The sequence below is a fragment of the Pristiophorus japonicus genome, chromosome 7 (genome assembly GCF_044704955.1).
Source record: "Pristiophorus japonicus isolate sPriJap1 chromosome 7, sPriJap1.hap1, whole genome shotgun sequence".
Lineage (NCBI taxonomy): Eukaryota > Metazoa > Chordata > Chondrichthyes > Pristiophoridae > Pristiophorus > Pristiophorus japonicus.
Genome location: NC_091983.1, coordinates 160989878 through 161012417, shown reverse-complemented (window position 1 = coordinate 161012417; position 22540 = coordinate 160989878). Strand labels below are relative to the sequence as shown.

At 44.4% G+C, this 22540-nt stretch overlaps 1 protein-coding gene, 1 non-coding gene and 1 pseudogene across 3 annotated transcripts in view; all 3 read right to left on the bottom strand.

Moving 5' to 3' along the window:
* The window catches only part of LOC139267330 (ensconsin-like), a 173106-nt gene that overhangs the window by 87438 nt on the left and 63128 nt on the right, over positions 1-22540 (bottom strand). The gene's annotated exons all lie outside the window — the stretch shown is intronic.
* On the bottom strand, positions 9159-9277 carry LOC139267612 (5S ribosomal RNA; annotated as a pseudogene).
* Positions 9304-9376, bottom strand: trnav-aac (transfer RNA valine (anticodon AAC)). The gene has a single exon. It is a non-coding gene; the product is annotated as a tRNA-Val (tRNA).

The following is a 22540-nucleotide window of genomic DNA, read 5'->3' as shown; positions in this document are numbered from 1 at the left end:
GCGCTGAGCACAGAGTCTCAACGCCGAGAGCAAGCACAGGCAGCGGAAGGAGCGTGCTGCAAACCAGACTCCCAAACCACCCTTTCCTTCAACCACTGTCTGTCCCACCTGTGACAGAGACTGTAATTCCCTTATTGGACTGTACAATCACCTGAGAACTCACTGAGTGGCAGCACTTGCTGTGTAGGAGTTCCAAGTAGAGCTTTTGTGTTGGGCATGCAGACGACGTGGCCCGCCGAATGGAGCTGGTCGAGTGTGGTCAGGTGCTTCGATGCTGCGGATGTTGGCCTGATCGAGAACACGGACATTGGTGCATCTATCCTCCCAGTGGCCTACAAGGCTATGGACCATGAGCTGGATTTCGAGGGACTGCCCATGATGACGATGATTGTTATGTATGAATGAAGAATCTGACTAGATACTGTGAGCTCAAAGTAAAGTGTGACCGTAGTCTTTTATTGCAGGTCTCCAGTGCCTCTCCAGCTTGAGGCCTCAAGTACAGGTGCTCCCAAGGTATTGTGGGATCCCTTGGGACTCCAGGGGATGAGCCCTCTGGTGGCTACACAAGGTATTTACAGGTTTACATATATAACAATGATGATGTAGGTTATGGCACTTCAAGGTGTCCACCTGGGACAGATTGGTAGACCGAATAGATAAGGGTTATCAAGGAGTCGCACATTGTCTGCCCCCACAAATCAGTGGAAGAAGTGATAAGCCCCAGCCCCAGAAACCGCATAATTCCACCAGTTATCCTTAGGCCACGAGGTGAAGTCCTTGTAGGAGTAGTAGGGCTAGGAAACCTTAAGGTACCATGGATTGGGTGATAAATTAATTGACTCCAATTAGTGATTGGCATTAAATTCATCACCATAATCATATTTGGTGTGCAGTGCTGTTATAGCAGCTTCTGATGCTGCATCATCAGTGTATCATTGGTATAGAAGTTAGCTAATAGTTTCAATGTTCTTCACTGCACGATTAAGGAAATAGTGAAGAATGCAACAAGGACCGTTTATGTACAGACGTTGTGTTAGTTTTTAGGGCAGGGGAATGAGCTGGTCACATATCTCTTACTACAAAGTGTTCCTCCCATTTCTTCCTCCGCTTCACCCTGGTCTTCATCCGATGGGGACTGCTGCTGCTCAGTCTCCTCCAAATGCAGGCCTCTCTGAATGGCAAGGTTGTGCAGGATGCAAGACTCTTTGTAGGACCTATTGTAGAGAGCCCCCTGTTCTGCTTCAGCAGTCCTATGGTATGTTCAATAATCATCCTGGTTGTCTCCCAATTTTGATTACACTAGTGTTGCTCATACATGGTGGGGTCGCAGAGGGGTGTCATAACACACGCGTATAAGGGACATGCTTTTTCCTCAGCAGCCAATCTGTTACATTGGTGGAAGTGTTGAATAATTAGGGTGGATGGTTGAGTATCACTTGATAAAAGCAGTGACAACTGCTTGGGTATCTTGCATAATAATGTTTGTGATCCGTGAAAAAAAAGACTTGCATTTATATAGCACCTTTCACAACCTCCCAAAGCACTTTACAGTCAATGAAGCACTTTAGAAGTGTAACAATTGTTGCAATGTAGTAAAATGTGGCAGCCAATTTGCACACAGCAAGCTTCAATCAACAGCGATGAAAGTAATGTTCAGATCATCTGTTTCAGGTGTTGGTTGTGGGATAAATATTGGCTTGGAGATCGAGAATTTCTCTTCTCTTTTTAAAAATTCCCAAATCATGCTAGAGGATTGTTTACATGTATCTGAAACAGCAGACAGAGCCTCGGTTTAATGTCTCATATGAAAGATGGCATGTCCAAAAGAGTCAAGCCTACATTACGTGTTCAAGTCTCTGGAGTGGGACTTGAACCCACAACCTTCTGACTCAGAGACAATAATGCTACCACTGAGCGACAGCTGACAGAATAGCAACCCTTCTTATTCAAAAATGCTCCTGGCTGGTGTTCTGTAGCCCTGATGTCCACAGGTCTGCAGTCAACATCACCTTGAATGTGAGGGAAAGCCAGCAAATCACTGAGCTCTCTTGCTGACTGTTAGGGCCCAAGTTTCCACAGGATAAAAAAACGGGCGCCCGTCCGAGCTGGGCGCCCGTTTTTCGTGCCTAAAACGGCGCCAGAAAAAAAACATGCTATTCTCGAGCGCTTTGCAGCTCCTTGTCTGTTTGGCGCGGCGCCCATACTCGCGCCAATTTTGTAAGTGGGAGGGGGCGGGTACTATTTAAATTAGTTTTTTCCTGCCGGCAACGCTGCGCGTGCGCGTTAGCGCATTCGCGCATGCTCAGTGTGAAAAATAACATTGGCACTCGGCCATTTTTGTAGTTCTTTGTAGCTGTTTAATTTTTGAACATTTTTTAATAAAATCACATTGCCATCAGCACATCAGCACTGAGGCTACCCTTCTCACTGTCTCCTTCCCCTCCCTCCCCTGCGCGGCAACAAGCCGCTGTCTCCTTCCCCTCCCTGGCAACAAACCGCTATCTCCTTCCCCTCCCTCCATGGCAACAAGCCGCTGTCTCCTTCCCCTCCCTCCCCTCTCTCCACGGCAACAAGCCGCTGTTTCCTTCCCCTCCCTCCACGGCAACAAGCCGCTGTCTCCTTCCCCTCCCTCCCCTCCCCTGCGCGGCAACAAGCCGCTGTCTCCTTCCCCTCCCTCCCCTCTCTCCACGGCAACAAGCCGCTGTTTCCTTCCCCTCCCTCCACGGCAACAAGCCGCTGTCTCCTTCCCCTCCCTCCCCTCCAACAAACCGCTGTCTCCTTCCCCTCCCTCCCCTTCGCGGCAACAAACCGCTTTCTCCTCCCCACCCCCCCTCCCGCTCAGTGGCACGAACGGCTTTCTCCTCCCCCCGCTCCCCCCCACCCCCCCGCCCGCTCAGCGGCACGAACAGCTTTCTCTCCCCCCCCCCCCGCCCGCTCAGCGGCACGAACGGCTTCCCCCCCCCCCCTCCCTCCCCCCGCTCAGCGGCACAAACGGCTGCAGAATTCTCCCTGGCTGAAGCACTTTCACACAGGTAGGAAGATGGTTTATTTAATCCTTTCTTTGCTTATAAATGTTTATTCAGGTTGGATTTATTTATATAATATTTGTATAAGTATAAATAAGGATTTATTATAGAATTTAATGACTTCCCTTCCCCCCCACCTCGTTCTGGACGCCTAATTTGTAACCTGCGCCTGATTTTTTAATGTGTAGAACAGGTTTTTTCAGTCCTACAAAAATCTTCACTTGCTCCATTCTACTTTAGTTTGGAGTACGTTTTCACTGTGGAAACTTTCAAATCAGGCATCAGTGGCCGGACACACCCCCTTTTGAAGAAAAAATTCTGTTCCAAAGTAGAACTGTTCTACCTGACTAGAACTGCAGAAAAAAAAATGTGAAGAATTGCGATTTCTAAGATAGTCCGTTCTTCACCAGTTGTTCCTAAAAATCAGGTGCAAATCATGTGGAAACTTGGGCCCGTTGTTTCATTCCCTGCTCCTCCACAGGTTGTGCTATGGAACTCGCGGAATCCGGCAATCAATTCAAATCAGACTAAAGGATGTCAAAAATGTCCCTATTACGCTGGAATATCGCTGTTAAAGACCTTCACTCACCAGCACACCTCTCACCACCCCCCCCACCGGAAAAGTTAAGCCTCATTGAAAGAGATGTAGCTGGGTTTTTAATGGTGCATTCACTGCTGAACAGCTATTCTGGCCCTAAAAGAGAATCTCTCATTTGTGGAATGTCAAACTTTTGCATGAATATAAGAATGACATGGTTTTGAGAGGTGTTGGAAGAAGATGGTGCGGTCAACTGTGTCAAAGACTGCAGACAGATTAAGAAGGGATAGTGTACCTTGATCACAGTCACAGAGGATGTAATTTGGATAAAGGCCGTTTCAGTGCTGTGGCAGGAACAGAAACCTGATTGGAGAAGTTCAAACAGAGTTGCAGGAAAGATGGGCACTGATTTAGAGGCGACAATACGTTGAAGGAGTTAAGAGGAAAGGGGAAAGATATGGGGTGGACAGAGGGGGTCCAAAGGTGTTTTTTTTGAGGTACAACAGCAGATTTGAAAGGGAGGGGGCAGTACCCAAGGAGAGAGCTCTGATTGCAGTGTCAGCTAACATGGGGGCCATGAAGGGAAGTTGAGGGGTCAGGAGTTTGGTGGGAATAGGGTCCTGAGAACAGAAGATGGGTCTCATGGACAAGATGAGCATGAGGAGAGATAAAGAAACTAGCAAAACTAGAGAAAGATTAGAGTTTTAGGGTAGGGCAGGGTGCTGGAGAAATTTGTCTTGGTGGGCATGGGAAAGGAGAGATCCAGCAGAGGTAGCTGACTGAATGGTCTCAATCTTAAGAGAACTTTGTGAATGAGGACCATGGACCCAAGCTGAGATGAGGGAAAATCAAGAGTTAGATTTAACTATATGGCAGTGATGAATAAGCTGAACAGACTGTACAAGGATAAAGTTAAGTATGGGTAATATCAGCGAAGTGAAGAGGGTACTAGGCAGATTTTGATGAAAGAACTGATTGAGGGGTTCGAAAGAGACCACAGTAGGGTATTTTGAGTCTGGCCAAAAGCACCACAATGGCCTTTTCTCGGTTTCAAAAAACAAAAACAAGTCTTCCCATCCTATTGACCAGGGACATAGTCTGCATTTGCATTTTAAAATGAAAATTATTTACAAGTGTTCATATGAAGACAATAGCATTTGTACTGTTCATGGTGAGCAAATTAAGTTTCCACGTCATACTATTTTGCAATGTTTGGATTTTTTTTAAAACATCAAGATAGTTCATGACTTCAGGATTACATACATATTTTCTTTAAAAAAACATTTAAGTTTCAAAACACAATGCAGAAAACTAAGCACTTTGTTTACTTCATTAAGTTCAGACCACATTTATTTTCTGGTCAGCGCACACTAATAAATTAACCGTTTTGACAAATCAGATGCTAAAGATGTCAATCACCACATAGGTTGAATGTTACTGAATACACATCCAGTTTACCCTCAATTTGTCAATCATTTTAATAAAGGCTGACTGCAGTGCTGTGTCAGGTTTGTTTTTTTAGCATGGCAACCATAGTACAAGTGAAGCTTTTTCACATTGCAATTTATTTTTTTTTAAAAACACTACTACACTGTGGAGCACAGTTCGACCTAATAAACACGTCGATAAATCAGCAAACTGAACTATAGATGAGCAATTCAATGAAGGAATGAACTGTTTCCTTGATTGCATGGCCAGCTTATCTAATGAGTAGCTCAACCAGATTGGGAAAAAGAGCCAGAGGACGCCAGGTTTGATCCCCAGTCTGTGCTGAGTTTGCTGGTCTCAGCTAGCCAGCAGTCAGAGCTTTATAATTAGTCTAGCACTCTGGGTTAATCTCCTATTTAAAGAGAAGTGGAGAACAAAAAAAAAGCCACATCAATCTTCAATCACTACCTAACTGACCCCTATAGTCAATGAAGAATTTTGAGAGAGAGTTAAGATGTTCTGGAATGCACTACCTGAAAAAGTGGTGGAAGCAGATTCAGTAATAATTTCCATAAAAGTGAATTAGATAAGTACTTGAAAATGAAAAATTCTCAGGGCTTATGGGGAAAACAGCAGGAAGTGGGACTAATTGAACAGTTCTTTCAAACAGCCAGCACTGACACGATGGGCCAAATGGCCGTTTCCTGTACTGTATGATTTTATCGGGGAAAAATTCAGAACCTCAGCGTCTCCAGTTGACGCCTGGTGGGAGCGCCAACAGGGCGCTGAGGCAGTAGCACCGCGGCGAGGCAAATCCGCCCCCTCCCCCCCCCCGCCATAGCACCACTACTACAAATTAGCGGCGGGGACTTCAGCGCTAGGCAGATCGTGAGTAATGAGTGGCAGCCGTCAGGTTAGTGCTGTTTCACTGCTTCCGCGTCAGTGTGACGTACAGTCATTTAAAGGTTGTTTCGTCTCCAGAGTGTTGTAATTTTAAGCACCCGTGCAAGCTTTTGTACTGTATGCAAATCACATAAGTGGCCCGTAATTTGCGGTCAGATACCCACAAAAATCTTTCAATTTCTGGCTAGAAGTTCGGCTTTTCCGACATTCAGTTGAGATCAGTGTAAGTTAACGGGGGATTCCTAGTGTGAGCTAACGTGACATCAACAAGCTGTCTAAGCAGCCAATTACAATGCAGAATTCTTACAGACCGAGAACCAGGAAATGAAGGTGATCCTTTTATTCTATTTTTAAAATGTTAGTAAACAAAACAAAGATTGGGGCTCTCATGTGGGGGAAAAGGTAAACCTGGAAAAAAGATGAACAAACTTTAAAAAAAACATTTAAGTTTCTTCAAAATTGAAATTGTTTTTTAAAATGGAGAAAGTTGACACGCCACAAAATTAAAATGAGTTTTTCAGGGCCATAACATTTGCTTAGCAGCTAAAATGCAGTCAAAACCCCAGTTACGCCTAATTCAACAAGGCTTAACATTTAGGGCCCAAGTTTCCACATGATTTGCGCCTGATTTTTAGGAGCAACTGGTGGAGAACGGACTATTTTAGAAATCGCAATTCTCAGTTTTTTTTCTGCAGTTCTAGTCAGGTAGAACAGTTCTACTTTGGAACAGAATTTTTTCTTCAAAAGGGGGCGTGTCCGGCCACTGACGCCTGATTTGAACGTTTCCACAGTGCAAACGTACTCCAAACTAAAGTAGAATGGAGCAAGTGAAGATTTTTGTAGAACTGAAAAAACCTGTTCTACACATTAAAAAAAAATCAGGCGCAGGTTACAAATTAGGCGTCCAGAACGAGGTGGGGGGGAGGGGGAAGGGAAGTCATTAAATTCTATAATAAATCCTTATTTATACTTATACAAATAAATCCAACCTGAATAAACATTTATAAGCAAAGAAAAGATTAAATAAACCATCTTCCTACCTGTGTGAAAGTGCTTCAGGCAAGTCTTTCGGGACCGAAGGCTGAACGGGCCGGCCCGAGACTTCGGGCAGGGCCCGTCCCCAGCACCAGATTTACAGGTAGGTGGCGTTGGGTCGGGTCGGGTCGGTTCGGTTCGGGGGGAGGGAGGGAGAGGGAGGGAGGGGGAGGTCAGGTCGGGGAGGGGGGAGGTCAGGTCGGATCCAGTCCGGTGGTTGGGGGGGGAGCGGGGATCGGGTCCAGTCGAGTCGGAGGGGGGGGGGGCGCGCGCGGAGCGGGAGTCGGGTCGGGTCGGGTCGGGAGGTCGGGTCCGGGGGCAGGAGCGCGGGTCGGGTTGAGTCGGGGAGGAGAGCGGGGGGGGGGGGGTGGGGGGAGGGAGGGAGCAGGAGCGCGGGGCGGGAGGAGGAGCGCGGGTCCGGTCCAGTCTGGGGGGGGGGGGGGGGGGGGGGGGGGAAGAGAGCAGGAGTCGGGTCGGGTCCAGTCCGGGGGAAGGTGGGGGGGGGGGGGGGGAGAGCAGGAGCTGGCCGTGGGAGGAGCCTTATTCACGCAGGTACCCAGTGAGGCCATTCGTGCCCACTGTATCACGCATGTGCAGAGGTCCCGGCACTGTTTTCAGTGCAGGGACCTGGCTCCGCCCCCCCACAGCTCGTGCTGCGCTGCGCCGAGGGCCAAAGGACCTGCAGGGAGGTGGAGAATACGGAGGATTTTTTTAGGTGCACTTTGTGGCGCGAAAAACAGGCGTCCAGGTCGGGACTGTGCCGTTCTAGGCGCGTGTGGAAACTTGGGCCCTTAATGGGGTACTTAACAGCAATATTACTGCAGAAAAGTTGAAGCTTGTCAGTTTCACTGATTTCCCAGATTACACTGATAGCTGGCTATTTGTAGGGGGGTGACAGGGGATCACATCGCTGCCAGTGTCGGAGCAGTGAATGAATGATCACAATTTCAGGATTTCTGCATTAAGATGCGCTAAATTCTGAAGTTGTAGTCAGTTTCAAAAGGGGTAATAATAGCAAACGCTGTTCGTTCGCTTTTATTACCTGCCGCAAATTCCAGGCCGATGTCAATAACTGGGATTCAGTGACAATACTTATAGCTGGAAGAACTGATCACACATATGTAACAATAGGTAGCAAAGATTATTTCCCTCCACTGTGTTGACTCTATGGGCTCAATTTTGGCCCACTTATTGGATATGCGCCGCTTCAGAAGTGTGGCGAAAAAAATGTCTCCCCACTTTAGCTGCTGTCCGGCCTCTCCCTGGTTGTTGCGCAGCGTGGCCAGTCAAGTCGGGGGCGGAGCAAGCGCCCTGCGCTGAAAACAGTGCTGAGGCATCTGCACATACACATTGGAGTCGGGTCGCAATGTCCGCACATGCACAGTAGCGTCGAAATTTGGCAATCGGCCATTTTTAAAAGGAATCGTAGCGGTTTGTGTTTTGCTGTTTGCTTACTGCAGCCTGTGTGTGCTCCAATGTTGGCAGTTCCCACCCTATCCCTGGCCGAGTGGTCTCCGGGTGCGTTCCCCACTACAGTTTAACATCTGTAGTGGGGAAAATGCTTGAAGCTATCATTAAGAAATAGCGGGACGTCTCGATAGGAATAGTGCAATCAAGCAGACGCAACATGGATTCATGAAGGGGAAATCATGTGTAACTAATTTACTGGAATTCTTTGAGGACATAACGAGCATGGTGGATAGAGGTGTACCGATGCATGTGGTGTATTTAGATTTCCAAAAGGCATTCGATAAGGTGCCACACAAAAGGTTACTGCAGAAGATAAAGGTATGCGGAGTCAGAGGAAATGTATTAGCATGGATCGAGAATTGGCTGGCTAACAGAAAGCAGAGAGTTGGGATAAATGGGTCCTTTTCGGATTGCAAATCGGTGGTTAGTGGTGTGCCACAGGGATCGATGCTGGGACCACAACTGTTTACCATATACATAGATGACCTGGAAGAGGGGACAGAGTGCAGTGTAAAAACATGTGCAGTGGGAAAGCAGGTTGTGTAGAGGACGCAGAGAGGCTGCAAAGAGATTTAGATAGGTTAAGCGAATGGGCTAAGGTTTGGCAGATGGAATACAATGTTGGAAAATGTGACGTCATCCACCATGGAGAAAAAAAAACAGTAAAAGGGAATATTATTTGAATGGGGAGATATTACAACATGCTGCGGTGCAGAGGGGCCTGTGGGTCCTTGTGCATGAAACTCTTTTGGAGCAAAAGCCTACTGCACCTGGTATTCCCAGGCAGTCTCCCATCCAAGTACTAACCAGGCCTGACTCTGCTTAGCTTCCGAGATCAGACGAGATCGGGCATTTTCAGACTAGTGTGGCTGTAAGCAATATTTAATAGAACAATGTTCAAGATGTTTCCACCCGGTTCCGAACCGGGGACCTTTCGCGTGTTAGGTGAACGTGATAACCACTACACTACAGAAACACTGCGAACAAATTTGCGTGTCATCCTTGTGCAGGAGCCATCAAGCAAACTCTACTCTGTAACGCTCATTGGTGCAGCAGGTAATCAGGAAGGCGAATGGAATGTTGGCCTTCATTGCGAGAGGAATGGAGTACAAAAGCAGAGAGATCCTGCTGCAACTGTACAGGGTATTGGTGAGGCCGCACCTGGAGTACTGCGTGCAGTTTTGGTCACCTTACTTAAGGAAGGATATACTGGCTTTGAAGGGGGTACACAGACGATTCACGAGGCTGATTCCGGAGATGAGGGGGTTACCTTATGATGATAGATTGAGTAGACTGGGTCTTTACTCGGAGTTCAAAAAGAAGTAAACTGTACTCCTCTGAAAGACCAGGAACATACCATACTCAGGCAGGGTTGCAATGTCAACTTTGCAAGTTTCAAACGGATACTGTAGATAGCAACTGAAGACAAAAAGGGAACATTTATTGGAACCAGTCTAAAGCACCAAGCTCCCGTTGTAATTCATTGCAGCCAATACAAAAATGACCAAGTAGTCCTTTCCCAAACCTCACATTCAATACATAGCCAATCACTTTTGCTCTACACCTCCAACCCCTGCATACAAAAAGTACTATGTCTAAACTTTTTTTTTTGCATTTTCCAACCCCAGATATTTCAACAAGGTGGCAAAAAATCTGAGCATATGTATAAATGACAATGAGACTAAGTTATTAAACAATGTGATTTTCTTAATTTTCAGTAGATAGAATGAATATACACTCAAGACACAGACTCAGGATACAAATAAACAGTCAATAAATTTAACATGTAAACAAACAGGACTCAGTGCGAGTGTATTTAACGTAATTTCACCATACATTAAGTTTCTTCCGTTAGCCATATTTCCACATAACTAGATCCCAAAATGGTTGCACCCTTACTAAATGAAGCACTGCCATTGAGTCAAACTAGCACAAAGCTCTGCTGGTTGTAGACTGATTCAGATCGAGTTTGTCAAGTTTGGACTCAGGAAAAAAAAAAGACAAGGATCCGGCTTACTACTTAGAAGTGCTGCAAGGAGAAAGGAGTATAAAAAAATCTGAAACATAAAGTAAAGCAAAGAATTAGAATGCTGTGGATAGAGATATTAAAACTTTAAAGAGAGGCATTAAGGACACCAATACCAAAAGAAAATCATAAATATAGAAAATGTCGTAGAATGGTGAAAAAAAATTGGAAGGACTAAAAAGGTAATATATTAATACAGAAAGAAAAAGAAAGGGCTTTTATAAGCATATTTTAAAAAGCAAAAAATACCACGACTACTCAGGGATGAAGAATGGAAGATGATGGTATGGCAGAAATATTTTTCATTTGTAAAAAAAATAAGGCAGATAACTAGGTGGACTAGGAGAATGATTAAAAATAAATGTACAAAGGATTTGCATCTAAAAAAACTCTAGGTGGATAAGTCATCATTCCCAGAGCCAGTAAAAGTAGCCAGATTAACAGAACAGGCAGACAGGTAGAAAATGCAAATTAAATGTGGATATATAGGTTACACATTTTGAGAGGAATGAGTGTATACACTGAAGTGTATGTTTGAAGAAAAACCCAAGCATTCGAATACGTAATTCCCGAGAGGGAGGGGAGGGAGGGGAGGGAGGGAGGGAGGGAGGGAGGGAGGGAGGGAGGGAGGGAGGGAGAGAGAGAGAGAGAGAGAGAGAGAGAGAGAGGGTAGATAAAGCCATAAAAAGTCCAACAGTATTTTGGGTTTCATAAACAGGAGCAGAGTGCAACAGTAAAGAAGTAATAATTAAATTTATACAAAACACGAGTTAGGCCACAGTTAGAAATTGCGTGCAGTTTTGGGCACCCTGTAAAAGAAAGGATATTAAAGCCATCGAACACGTAAAGCATATGTTCACCAGATAATGCAGGGATGGAGAAACTATAGTTTTAAGAAAATGTTTCCACTGGAGCAGAGATGCTTAATTTTTTTTTAAAAACATAGGATATAGGACACAGAAACAGGCCATTCGGCCCAACTAGTCAATGCTCCACTCGAGCCTCCCCCCTCCATTTTCCCTCATCTAAATCTATCAGCATAACTGTCTATTCCCTCCTTCCTCATATGCTTGTCGAGCCTCCCCTTAAATGCATAATAGAGGTGTTTAAATTGATGAAAGGTTTGATAGAGTGAATATGGAAATAGTGTTTCCTGTGTTTGGGGAGTCAATGATGAGGGTTGTCAATTTAAAATTTCACCGAGATAAGGAGATGGTGTTAGGAGAAATTTCGAGAACTGTTGGGAGCATGGAATGCTTTGCCACAGGGGTGCAAGATACCTCTGCAACTATTAAGGGAAAAATTTGAAAAATATTTGAAGCAAAGGAAGCGATAGAGCTATGGGGAAGTGGAGGACAGTGGGATTTATATTAGATGCCATAACAGACCAGCACAGACGCAAAGGGCCAAATTGTGCGTACTGTACTTCAAACACGTGGTTTTAAGGTAGCTTAGAAGCTAATTTTACAAAGCCATCAAGGAGCAAAAAATTTTAGGAATTATAGCCTTCCTATTAAATTATATGAGGGGGCTATGTGATTTGTGCAGTCTTGAACAAGAATTTGAAGGCAAGCTGGAATTGATGAATGGCCTTTATTCATTTCTATTCAATTATGTTTAAGAATTCCAATTATTCTTATTTATACTTCATCAGAAATTCCAGAATATCCTAGAGGGTGAACCAATCACACTAAGTTTTAGAACATTATAACTGTGTGTCACACACAAATTCTAGAAATAGACATTTATTTAAGTTTTACCATGTGTTAAATAAATAGCATTATGAAAGTGGAAAAAGATGAACATTTGATCAACATTCAAGTTAAAGCTTTAATATGCTACTTAGGTTGCTGGCATGCAGTAATTTGCCCCAGACATCATCCACAGAATCCAAGTTCAACTTTTAGAACAACTATGCAGGCACAGTTGTTATACTGTAGCTAGTTTGCAACTTTACCTCATTGCATAAAATGGGACAAATTCATAAGCACTAGCAAGCAAATTCTATGTTGGAGGGCAGCACACCTGAAGCCAGTCCCATTCTTACAACATAAACAAATGAACACAAAAGTAGGAAAGTTAGTCAACCCAGAGGCAGGTGGTCAGCCAAAGTAAGGAAGCAGAAGAGTAGAAATAGGTTGGGATGGACTTGGGGAGGAGGACAAAGTACTTGACAAGTAGGAAATGAAAGGTTGTACAAACGGGTGACAGGAACGGGAGGAGGCAAGAGCCCAAAGGAGTCAAGAGAAACAAAAAGGAAGATGGGAGATAGAAGTAGCAATAAGCTCAAGTACCGAGCAGCAGTCAAAATGTGTATGCAAATGGAAAGAGGTAATTCAGTTTACATAGTAATAGAGAATTCAAACAGGCTGCATTTAGACAGGCTGTGAAAATTCACAGACACCAAGTCAGAGCTGCTACGTAAGTGGGAGCATGTTGCATTAAGTCATCAATCAACTTGACATTTTAGGACCTTTGTGTAGCGAGCCAATTAAAAGGTTAAAAGACTATTAATTGAGCCAATAAGGTCAAAGAAGGCGAGTTCTTTTCTGTAAATTGATCCAAGTATAAGTGCAGCCATTTTGACCATGTGGTCTCAGAAGGACAAAGACCTGGCTTAAAGCCAAGAGCTTCTTACTACTGCCAAAAAATAAAGTGACATTAAAACTACAATCGGAGTTCGTATTTCATTGAAAATTAAGAGATCTAACACATAGGTATGGCATAGAAAGAGAGATTCATGTCATGATCACAAAAAGGGGACAGGGAGATGATGGGAGAATACAAATTTAATGGCCAAGGTCTTGAGTTGACTTGTAGACAGGATAGAATCATTTTTCACATGGTACAAAATTAACAAAAAAAGTTCAAGGGAAATGCTTACAGTTTGCATCACCAATAGACTGGAAATATTTCAATGGGGTAATGCTACACTCTCTTCTATAAGTACGAATGAATTGCAAATATTTTTTCAATAAATAGGTCCCATGAATAAAACAGAAAATAAAGACTCTCGTGGATCTTAAACAGTCTTCAAAATTCATTACTGAAATGTATATTAACTACCAAATTATTCATGTGTTGCTCTATTGTTAATGTTGCATTGATGAACTGGGCAGTGAAATCATTCACTCAAATATAAACAACATTTAGACTAGTTTAACTATAGTTCTAAATCATTACAGGGATCAAACAGCAGAAACTCTTCAGATTCTGAAAAACTCCTGTGTCTTTAATTCGTAAATAAAACATTTAAAAAGTCAATAATTTTCAGTTTGCCATCACACTCATGCATTTACCCTATCTCCCAATTACTTCTGTGAGCTATGCAGATCAATAATTTTGCTGGCTTGCTCCTCATTTGTGCTCAGTTAGCTGAGGTCAACCATAATCAGCAGTGAGGCACTTCAAGCTACAGGTGATCTCTTATTTTAACCACAAAACAGAAAAATGTGCACAAGAGGTTTTGCCTATTGCTTTAGAGCATTGAACTTGTAGTTAGGTAGCCACTTTTTCATCAACTTTCACTGTTACACATTAAGCCAAACTAATTTGCAACGGCTTGTTGCCAGTTGTTAAAATGGTTTATGTGCCATTGGCTGATTCCATTTGCTGTTGAAAGACATAATGGATTAGAAAAAAAACAGCTTCTAAATTCCATTGGAACTGAACAATGGTACATAATTAATCCCTAAAGTTCCTTTTATGCCGCTGATAGTTAGTGATCTGAAGCTGTGCCAGCTTTTTTTTTTAAAAAAGCATTCTGGTGAATGTGTGCTCAAAGAAGCACCCAGCACCAACATCAAGCACTTCCAGGTCACAAGTTGCACAAAGATATGGAGTAATGCTTCCTCTATCGTGCTCGAACTCCAGAAGGGCACGACCTACTGCAACAAATATGGTTTTCTATCTCACATAAAAGTCAATTGCACTGCAGGCCCATGACCACCAGAGACTAAGTTAAGATTAACCAAACTTCTCTCAAGATACATACAGCCAAAGAAGAGACTTTCATTCAATCACGATTGTTTAATTTAAATCTAGGTTCTGGGGAAAATAAAACTTAGTACCTTAATGGTTTTGCCACTAAAGAAAAGAGGTAGTGCTGGCAAACAGTTTGGCGTGCAGCTTCAAACGGCAGAGGCTCCCCCAATTGCTATAATACTGCAAATTTACTGAATCAATAAATCAAATGACCGCCTTCCACTATCACAGACCTTCCCTTCTGTTCTTTCTTTCCCCACCTCTTCTTTCCACCCCCCCCCCCCCCCCCCCACCCCCCCCCCCCACCCCCCCCCCCACCACCTTTCAGTGCTCAAAATCTGTTCTTTTCGAACATTCGCCAAGGGTCATTGACCTGAAACGTTAACTCGGTTTTTCTCTCCACAAATGCTGCCTGATTCGTTGAGATTTCCAGCATTTTCTGTTTTTATTTCAGATTCCACCATTCACAGTATTTTGCTTTTGTATCTAGTGACTGATACTGAAAGATGAAACCTTCAGATCTGTAATATTTGTAACACTATTTACCGACTGCTTTATGAAACAGATACAACTTGTATTTATATAGTGCCTTTAACATAGTGAAACGTCCCAAGCGCTTCACAGGAGTATTGAGATAAACAATGTGCCACCGAGCCACATAAGTAGAAATTAGCACAGGTGACCAAAAGCTTGGTCAGAGGCAGGTTTTAAGGAGCATCTTGAAGGAACAGGGATAGAGAGGTTTAGGCAGGGAGTTCCAGAGCTTGGGTCCTCGGCAACAGAATGCACGGCCACCAATGGTTGAGTGATTTTAATCAGGGATGCTCAAGAGGACAGAATTAGAGGATCTCAGACATCTCGGAGGGTTGAGGGGCTAGAGGAGATTAAAGATACGGAGGGGCGAGGCCATGGAAGGATTTGAAAATGAGAATTTTGAGATCCAGGCGTTACTTAACCGGAAACCAATGTAGGTCAGCGAGCACAGTGATGGGTATACAGAGTTCCTGGTGTGGGTTAGAATATGGGCAGTAGAGTTTTGGATTAAAAAATATCAGGAGGTAGAAAAGGGGGTTAGTGGGTGAGAAGAGTAACAACGTGAATTGGGGGAGTAGAAAAAAAGGGAGAAAACAAATAAAAGAGCAGAGAGGAGAATGGCCCCACGCCACTCACGTCATGTGATAATTGTGTTGCTCGACCGCCAGATACAAAATTTACATGGGCCGCCCTGACCTGTGTGAGACCACCACCACCTCAGGTCGGGGCTATAAATAGAGCTGGGGCGCCAGGCCCTGGAACATCGTGGGCGAAGGTGTGACGAATGAGGGTACGGGGCCCAGAAGAGCCGAGGACCCGGGGCAGCACGGGCCTACCCACACTGCGATGTGTGCGCACTAGGTCCATGCAGCAGAGCAGGTCTCCAGTCATCCTCGTTCAACCCTTGCCACTGGATAAAGGCCTAACTCGGTCGAACCCATGTGGTGGCTGATGTGCAACGGTCACCACACGCTAAAAAAAATCTACGCACAGGCATTTTCCACCCCTTCAATTGGAGTTCAGGACTGGAACATCTGAACTCTTGTGGAAGCAAGTCATCCTCGTTCGAGGGACCGCCTATGACGACAAAATTTACAGTGCACTGCAATTCCACAAGTTCCAAGTAAAAATAATATCCATGATGCATCACACAATGTGTCAACAGGGGCTATAACCACTTCCTCCCAGGAACTGAAGAAATTTTTTCTACCTGGTTGTCATGTAATTTGGATTGTCATGGCACAGTCTTGATACTTCAGTACCACAAGAGCTGAGTAAAAGCTACAAGTGTTATTGATGCATCACAGTGTCTACCGCAGCAGAAAATCCTCAGCTCCCCAACAGCAAATTAAATTTCCAACTCAAGGCCTGAAATTGACCTGACACAGATAGTAGACTATACATAAGGCATTTAAAAAGTTTAAATGACTAAATATGGGCAACTTGGGATTTGTTTTCCCACAGAAGTGTAATGGCAGTGGCAGCTAAAATAAAAAAGTGGAACAAATCAAATGTCAAAAGATTTAGATGTGTACTAGGGAAGTTGGAGCACATAATGGCAAATGGCATTTAACTTGGCTAAATGTAGGGTCATGAATGTTGGTAGGGCCAACAGAGAATACATGTATAATTTGCAGGGAACAATACTGAAAGAGGTGGAGAGCAAAAAATATCTAGGTGTTGTGTACAGATCACTGAAGGTATATGACTAATGTAGAGAAGCTGTAGCTAAAGCCAACAGGATAGTGGGTTGTATTAATAGAATCATTTAGTATAAATCAAAGTGCACCATTTCATGACTACATAGGTCGCTGGTCAGGCTGCACCTGGACGACTATGCCCAGTTTTGGTTCCCAAACTCCCTCCTCCTTTCCTTTACTCCCTCCACCCACCACCCCCAGATCCTTGTCAGATTGTTTGCTCCTTACCAAGATATCTCCCACTTGCTCAGTATTAGTCAAACTATATTGTTCAGCTAAGATAATACATTATGATATTTGAGGCAAATCAGGCATAAATGTGTCACTTGCATATGTGAATGAGAGTTCCACTGAATATTTATGAGTTAAGAAACCTGGAAGAGGGCCATTTTTTTTTTGTTTTGGGGCATTACCCCAGGGCCAATGGAAATGGGTAGAGGTTTTCATACACAGACACGAATTCCAAGCTGCATACCAACCCACATCTAGCTCAAGGTGGCAGCCTTGGCTTAGTGGTAGCATTCTTGCCTCTGATTCAGATTGTGGGTTCAAGTCCAAGCAAACTGGCTTATGCAATGTGTTTTGTACGTTGTGACTACACTTCAAGAGTACTTCATTAGCTGTGAAGCACTTTAGGACATCCAAAAGTCAATAAAAGTGGTTATATAAATGCAAGTCTTCGAGGTGAAACGATGACTCTTAACTGCACCAGCCGGTATCTTCATTCCCTTTCTGCCTCCCGAGATTTAATACCTAATCCGAAACAGATCATGCAGATGTGCTAGTACCAATTAAACATTTAGATTTATGTACGGTAGCATTAACTGGTAGCAGTCCCAGTTGTGTCTACTTTAAGATGAGCATTTTTCCTGCATTTTGTGTTATACTATCGACTGAAAAATGTTTTAGTAATGATTCACGTTTCTGTAGATAACTGCACCAAGAAGGTTTTTTTCCCCCCTTTGAATAATTCTATTCATTTTGTTGAAAAAGGTCCTCGTCAGTTGCTACCACTTATTAAAATAATTCATTGTGCACAGATCTGCTGACGTGTCAACATAATGTTTACTGAAGCCTAGTGTTATGCGTTCTATTCCACACCCATCAAGACAGAAATAACTTGTCAGGCGACGTGCGGAAGTTGGATATTTTATTTGCATGCAAATGGATTACTGGTTTAGCTTGAACTGCAGTTCATATGACTTGCCACTATAGCAATTAAGTATGTCCTAGATGTCTGCAGTGCCTCTCCTCCACAGTAAACAAAAATTGTATTTTCCCACATCCATACACCATTGTTGAGCTAAATTAACTTTTAAATTTACAAATAAACATTGCTTGAAAGCTATTGATGCAAGAGGAGGCAATACATTAAAAATTGCACTGCAAACCATCACAGTTTTTAACTTTTAGAAGGGTCCATGGAGCAGATACTGCAATGCCATGGGCATTACAGATTGAACCTCCCTTATCCGGAACCCTCGGGACCTGGCCTGTTCCGGGATAAGGGATTTTTCCAGACGAGGGGTGGTCACATTAAATTGGATGGTACAGGTACTGAGCAAGGGGATATCGGTACTGGCTGGCTTGCGGCTGGGAGTGCAGCAGCGAGGAAGGACTTCAATTTGTTCATGTCGGAGTTCTGCGCATGTGCCAGGAATGGTTCTGGACAAGGGGTGGTTCCGGATAAGGGAAGTTCAACCTGTATTACAATATCATAGTATCCTTAATGTAACATTCAAGCTATAACAACTATTAAGTTAAAACAATCGCATTATTTGGTCTCCCAAGAATAACACTGTCTCAGTTATTGTCACACTCGCACAAATATATCTTTACACTGAAAACCTACTCCCACAAACCTGTATAAATGTTACATTGAATAAGGAATGGTATCTTTCTTGTTACAAGTGCATGAACTGAACTCAGCACTAAATAGCACAGATGAGACCAGAAATGTTGAGAAAATTGCAGGCACAAGCCCATATCTACTTTCTTGTAGTGTGGCATGCTGGCACTCCAACGTGTGGTGATAACAAGCAAACAAAACTATCAGCAGGAATACTTGTTGAAAATATATTAGTAGGATTCCATTCTTCAAAACTTTTAAATACTGCCAATTGTACAAAGTCAATAAAACAAATTAATCCACTATAAGCTCAAAGACTACACTTTGTCCCATCCCACTTCCTACAAGGTCTCTATTCCATTCTCCAAGTTTCTCTGCCTCATTCACATCTGTTCCGACTATACCACCATCCATACCACTGCTCTCTCTTTCTTTATCCTCAACCCAGGATTCCTCTCCACCACCCAGGATTCCTCTCCACCAGAGTGGTCAGGGCCCTTGATCGTATTTATGCCATTTCCCACATGTCTGCTCTCACCCCTTTCCTTCCCTCCCAGAACCACGATAGGGTTTCTCTTATCCTCATCTTCCGTCCCACCAGCCTCCACATTCAACAGATCATTCTCTGCCATTTCTGCCACCTCCAGCGTGATCCCACCACCAAACACGTCTTTACTCCCTCCCCTTTCATCATTCTGAAGGAACTGTTCCCTCCGCAATTACCTCCAACACACTCTCCTTCCCACAGCACCTTCCTGCGCAAATGCAAGAGATGCAACACCTGCCCTTTTACATCCTCCCTTCCCACTATTCAGGACCCCTAACACTCCTTCCAGGTGAAACAGTGATGTACTTGTACTTCTTGCCATTTAGTATACTGTATTCGCTGTTCACAATGCAGTCTCCTCTACATTGGGAAGACTAATTGCAGATTGGTTGACCGCTTCGCCGAACGCCTCCGTTCAATCCACAAGCGTGACCCTGAGCTTCCGGTCGCCTGTCACGTTAATTCTCTGCTCCACTCCCACTCTGACCTCTGTCTTCAGCATCCTACACTGTTCCAATGAAGCTCAAGGAACACCACCTCATCTTTCTATTAGGCACTTTACAGCCTTCCGGACTCAATATTGAATTCAGCAATTTATTATAGCCTCTGCCCCCATTTTTTTCCCCAACAGCAGATGATGATGATTTGGTTATTCCCATTTACACCTCCTCTAGACCCATCTTTTGATCCTTTACTTGTCCCATTATCATTTCCTGTCACCTTACACCATCACCCCTTTTGTCATTTAATCTCTCCTGCCTTCCACCCTATTGCAGACCTTCCCTTTTGTTGTTTCCTCCCCCTTTCCCTCCCTTGCTTAAAATCTGCTACATCTCTAGCTTTTTCCAGTCCTGACAAAAGGTCATCAACCTGAAATGTTAACTCAGTTTCTCGCTCCACAGATGCTGCTTGATCTGCTAAGTAGTTCCAGCATTTTGTGTTTTTAAAACAAATTAAATAAATTAAAACAGTTTGGCCTAAATGCTTTAAATTCTGCATACAAAATGTAATCAAAACTATTATAATGAGGTCACTAAATACATATTCCATAATGAAGAGTCTCTCTAGTAAATTAGAAAGGAAGCAGGAATCCTAGAAAAGGAGCAGCAAATGTTACCTAAACGAGATCAAACACAAGCAGGGAATAAATCTATCCCCCATTCTGGAGCTCCCCACATCCAAGTCCCTACCACTGTTGCCCTAGTTACAATTTGAGATGAGACCACACAACCCATTTTGAATTCAACCAGTCTCACTTTGAAAGTAAACTATATTAACATGCTTTGGCAAGCTTGATGGCTCAGGATGGTATTCTTGAGGGACTTCAGTGATCTGGTTAATAAACAGACAAGGCAATTTTCAAAACATTTCCAGGCCCAATTTTAAGGCAATTCTTCATGGTTCCTTCAATTCTCCTTGCATCACAAGTCATGCCACATCAGCAATGCATTAAATCATGATCTTCAATGAGCGACAGCTACAAGAGAAATGTAGGGAACAGCACCAACTCTTGTACATGGCCTTCGTTAACTTGACAAAGGCCTTTGACATTGTCAACCATGAGGGACTATGGAGCATCCTCCCGTTTTGGCTGCCTCCAAATGTTTGTCAACATCCTCCGCCTGCATGACATGCAAGCCGTGATCTGACCAATGAATCCACCACAGACTCAATCCACATCTGGACCGAAGTCAAGCGGGGCTGCGTCATCGCACCAACGCTCTTCTCGATCTTCCTTGCTGCAATGCTCCATCTCACTCAACAAGCTCCCCGCTGGAGTGGAACTAAATTATAGAACCAATGGGAACCTGTTCAACCTTTGTCGCCTCCAGGTCAGATCCAAGGTCGCCCCATGCTCCGTCATCGGGCTACAGTACGCGGACGACGCTTGCATCTGCACGCACAGAGGCCGAACTCCAATCCATCGTCTACAACTTCAGAGGCGTACGAAAGCATGGGCCTTACACTAAACATCCGTAAGACAAAGGTCCTCCATCAACCTGACCCTGCCACACAACACTGACCACCCCCTCCCCTCCCCTCCCCTCCCCACCCCCAGCCCTGGTCATCAAAATCCACAGCGCAGCCTTGGACAACGTGGACCATTTTCCATACCTCGGGAGCCTATGATCAGCAAGGGCAGCCATCGATGACGAGGTCCAACACCGCCTCGTGTGCCAGCGCAGCCTTCGATCACCTGAGGAAGGGAGTGTTTGACAACCAGGACCTCAAATCTGGCACCAAGCTTATGGTCTACAGAACAGTAATGATACCCATCCTCCTATAGGCTCAGAGACGTGGACTATATACAGCAAACACCTCAAAGCACTGGAGAAGTACCACCAGCGCTGCCTCCGCAAGATCCTGCAAATTCACTGGGAGAATAGACACACCAACATCAGTGTTCTTGCTCAGGCCAACAGCCCCAGCATCAAAGTATTGACCATACTCGACCAGCTCCGTTGGGTGGGCCACATCGTCTGCATGCCCAATACAATACTCCCTAAGCAAGCACTCTACTCGGAACTCCTACACGGCGGGCGAGCCCCAGGTAGGCAGAGGAAATGTTTCAAGAACACCCTCAAAGCCCCCTTGATAAAGTGCAACAATCCCACCGGTACCTGGGAATCCCTGGCCCAAGACCTCCCAAAGTGGAGGAAGAGCATCCAGGAGCGCACTGAGCACAGAGTCTCATCACTGAGAGCATGCAGAAATCAAGAGCAGATAACGGAAGGAACGTGCGGCAAACCAGACTCCCCACCAATCCTTTCCTTCAACCACTGTCTGTCCCTCCTGTGACAGAGACTGTAATGTCACCTGAGAACTTACTTTTAGAGTGGAAGCAAATCTTCCTCGATTGAGGGACTGCCTGTGAATGATGCATCAAATCAGCGACTAATAGTTGGTACCCAACAAACAAGCAGCGCTCCTGATTTTTGAAGTGCCGCACTTTTCTGAAAAACAGGCCGACAGAGCTTTCTGTTGTGTCTTGGATAAAGAATCTGACCAGGTACAGTAAAAGCTTAAAGTAATGTGTGACCGCAGTCCTTTATTACAGGTCTCCAGAGTGCCTCTCCAGCCTGTGAGGCCTCCTTATGTACAGGTGCTCCCAAGAGATTGTGGGATCCCTTGGGACTCCAGTGGATGAGCCTTCTGGTGGTTAAACAAGCTATTTACAGGTTTACATATATAACACATTCCATGTCGAAGTTATGGATATCTTAATTTATTGGTGGGGGGAAAGCTGCAAATCATTGCAGGAGGGAGGGATTCAAATTCCTGGGACATGGGAACCAGTTCTGGGGGAGGTGAGACCAGAACAAACCGGACGGTCTGCACCTGGGCAGGACCAGAATCAATGTCCTAGGGGGAATGTTTTCTAGTGCTGTTGGGGAGGGGTTAAACTAATATGGCAGGGGGATGGGAACCTATGCAGGGAGACAGAGATAAGCAAAATGGGGGCAGAAGCAAAAGATAGAAAGAAGAAAAGTAAAAGTGGA